Source organism: Myotis yumanensis, unplaced genomic scaffold, assembly GCF_028538775.1.
Source record: "Myotis yumanensis isolate MYYU_CA2020_CCGP unplaced genomic scaffold, mMyoYum1.0.hap1 SCAF_16, whole genome shotgun sequence".
NCBI classification, from domain to species: domain Eukaryota; kingdom Metazoa; phylum Chordata; class Mammalia; order Chiroptera; family Vespertilionidae; genus Myotis; species Myotis yumanensis.
In genome coordinates, this window is record NW_027223767.1 from 41386802 (window position 1) to 41390617 (window position 3816).

The 3816-nt window shown below is 47.5% G+C and overlaps 1 pseudogene; it reads left to right on the forward strand.

The window, feature by feature from the left end:
• The first annotated feature begins 1074 nt into the window (after positions 1-1074).
• Positions 1075-3029, forward strand: LOC138995173 (importin subunit alpha-1 pseudogene; annotated as a pseudogene).
• Positions 3030-3816: the final 787 nt, after the last annotated feature.

Here is a 3816-nt window from a genome sequence, read left to right on the forward strand (position 1 = left end):
GCTGGCAAAGAACAGGGGCTTATAGCTGCTGTGCCTGCTGCCCTGAAGCAAGCACGTCATATACCTTTTAGGCATCTGTGGAAGTTTGTTAGGATAATGGCCCCAGTGAATCACAGCTCCACACCCTTTTGCAATGCGATGTTGCTCCTCCCCATTGAGAGAGGTTGAGTCTGTTTTGCCATCTCCTTGAATCTGCACCACTGGCCTCATGACATTTCCCCCCCCTCAACAGAATGTGGTGGAAATAACATTGTGCGAGTTCTGGAGCAATTATGCCTACAGGGGTCTGCTGGCTCCTACCATCACCCTCTCATGAGCCCCTCTCATCACCCAAGCTGGAGACCACCATTTCTTGATGAAATCCAGTGAGTCTCCTGCAGGAGAAGAGGTCATGTGGAGAACTGAAAATCAGTACCAACAGCCAGACATGGGGATGAGGTCATGTTGGACCCTCCAGCCCAAATGAGATGACTGTCGCTGATGAGTGACTGCGGGTGGAACTAACAGAAACACCCTCATAGCCAACCCACAGCGTCATGAGAAATAGTAAATCATTTGGTTTGTTGCACAGCAATAGCTAATGGAGGCGACCGCAAAATCTAGCTACGCAGGACCTGGGGAGCGAGCTGCCCCTCCCTGCTGTATGGAGCTGACAAGTGGTCAGGGTTTATTTAAGATGTTATTCCTCCCAGGGGCTCATATACCTTCAAAGGAATAAAGTTCTAACAGTGGGATGGCAGGCCCTTATCAAGGACATATTTAGGTCCAGGGGCCTCCTACCTACTCTTCAGAGTCACATTTTGGCGGCCTCCTTCACCAGCTTCCAGCTCACCTGTTAAGGCTCTGCCTTTCCCAAATGAGGAGGGTGACAAGGCAGATCCAGCTCAGAGGAGCCCGCACTGGCTGATAATGCAGAGGACGTTTTGTAGCTAAACAAAACAATCCCAAACCCCAAAAGAGTACCGGGGAAAGACATAAACAGGGATTCTTGATGGCAAAATGTAGGGTCATGTATCTAGGCCATGTGTTACCTATGGCAGTTACATAAAGACAGTTCAGACACCGTCTGAGAGCTGAGCCGCCGTAGACGTTCTCGGAGCAACCGAACCGCAGCCCGTCCTCTGCTCACGGTCTCCTGTGAAAGCCTGAGCGGCTTGTGGAGCTTCTCCCTTTGTCTCATAACCATGTCCACCAACGAGAATGCTAATTCGCCAGCTGCCCGCCTTAACAGATTCAAGAACAAGGGGAAAGACAGTACAGAAATGAGGCGGCGCCGAATAGAAGTTAATGTGGAGCTGAGGAAAGCTAAGAAGGATGACCAGATGCTGAAAAGGAGAAATGTGAGCTCCTTTCCCGATGATGCTACGTCTCCACTGCAGGAAAACCGCAACAACCAGGGCACTGTAAATTGGTCTGTTGAGGACATTGTCAAAGGCATAAATAGCAACAATTTGGAAAGCCAGCTCCAAGCTACTCAGGCTGCAAGGAAACTGCTTTCTAGGGAAAAACAGCCACCCATAGACAACATAATCCGGGCTGGTTTGATCCCAAAATTTGTGTCCTTCTTGGGCAGAACTGATTGTAGTCCCATCCAGTTTGAATCTGCTTGGGCCCTCACTAACATTGCTTCTGGGACTTCGGAACAGACCAAGGCTGTAGTAGATGGAGGTGCTATTCCAGCATTCATTTCTCTGTTGGCATCTCCCCACGCTCACATCAGTGAACAAGCCGTATGGGCTCTAGGAAATATTGCAGGTGATGGTTCAGTTTTCCGAGACTTGGTTATCAAGTATGGTGCAGTTGACCCACTGTTGGCTCTTCTTGCAGTTCCTGATATGTCATCTTTAGCATGTGGTTACTTACGTAATCTGACCTGGACACTTTCAAACCTTTGTCGCAACAAGAATCCTGTACCCCCATTAGATGCTGTTGAGCAGATTCTTCCTACTTTAGTTCGTCTCCTGCATCATGATGATCCAGAAGTATTAGCAGATAGCTGCTGGGCCATTTCCTACCTTACTGATGGTCCAAATGAACGGATTGAAATGGTTGTGAAAACAGGAGTTGTGCCCCAACTTGTGAAGCTCCTAGGAGCTACTGAATTGCCAATTGTGACTCCTGCGCTAAGAGCCATAGGAAATATTGTCACCGGGACAGATGAACAGACGCAGGTTGTAATAGATGCAGGAGCACTTGCCATCTTTCCCAGCCTACTAATGAACTCCAAAACTAATATTCAGAAGGAAGCTACATGGACAATGTCAAACATCACAGCTGGCCGCCAGGACCAGATACAGCAAGTTGTGAATCATGGACTAGTCCCATTCCTCATTGTTGTTCTTTCTAAGGCAGACTTTAAGACACAAAAGGAAGCTGTATGGGCTGTGACCAACTATACAAGTGGTGGAACAGTTGAACAAATTGTATACCCCGTTCATTGTGGCATAATAGAACCACTGATGAACCTCTTAACTGCGAAAGATACCAAAATTATTCTGGTTATTCTGGATGCCATTTCAAATATATTTCAGGCTGCTGAGAAACTAGGTGAAACTGAGAAACTAAGTATAATGATTGAAGAATGTGGAGGTTTGGACAAAATTGAAGCTCTACAAAACCATGAAAATGAGTCGGTGTACAAAGCGTCACTAAACTTGATTGAGAAATATTTTTCTGTAGAGGAAGAGGAAGATCAAAATGTTGTGCCAGAAACTACCTCTGAAGGTTATACATTCCAAGTTCAGGATGGCACTCCTGGGACCTTTAACTTTTAGATTGTACAACTGAGGCATAAAGCTGTTTGTTGTGTACTCTGTTTGGTATAAGTACGTCTTACTGTTTCTCTACTAAGAACTCTTTTTAAATGTGGTTTGTTATTGTAGCACTTTTTACAACGAATCTATACTTGAACAGTTCCAAACTGTACATACTGTATGAAGCTTCTACTCTCAGTGAGTTTCTTCTATGTGGAATTTCATATCTTGCAGTCTCCTGTAAATAAAGATTAAATTCCACCATTTAAAAAAAAAAAAAAAAAAAGACAGTTCAAAGTCACGTAGACCCCACTGGCACTGGACCTCCTCTGAGGTCTTTACATTGTTCTGGAAGTTTCCGTTTGTATCTGCTTTCCTCACTAGACTGTAAGCCTCTTGAGAGCAGGAAACTGCACAGAACAGGCATTCACTGTGTGCTGTTGAAGTATAAATTTAAGCCCAAAAAGCAGAGAGGCTTTGAAATGCCTGCAGAAGAGCCAGGTGAGCCCATGGAAACAGCTGTAGACCTCACCCCAGAGACGCTTGTCTGTCCTAACCCTGCCCCGGTCTGGGGTTCGTACCCTCACCTGGGACACTGGTGACCTCAAGGTCAGGCTGCTAATCCTCAGACATGGAGCTCCCTTACTCACCACCTTGCTCTGGGAGAGGCGACTTCGCCTGGCTTTGGGCAAGGTGTAATCCGCGCCCCGGAGCACAGGCCCGGAGTCGTGACTTTCACCTCCTCAGTTGTCCTGAGGCAAAGCCAACGGCGCAGAAGAAACACTGGGAAGTGGCACATCCTCAGAGACCCGCCCCCAGACACCTGTCAGTGGCTCCATCAACTTGTCATTCTCAGTGATGAGTACCTACCGCCCCCTCAACTACTCCCTGTAGCCTCCGCCCTTGGGGCTCAGAGTCATGGATGCTTCGGGGGCTCCCAGACACCCCCCTGGGTGAATATGTTGGCCTTGGGGTGTCTCTTGCCCTTTTTCTATGACTCTAGCTCGGCTTTGTGCATCTGGGGACAGGGTCGGGAAAAAGGGGTCTACTGAGCACTTGTCCC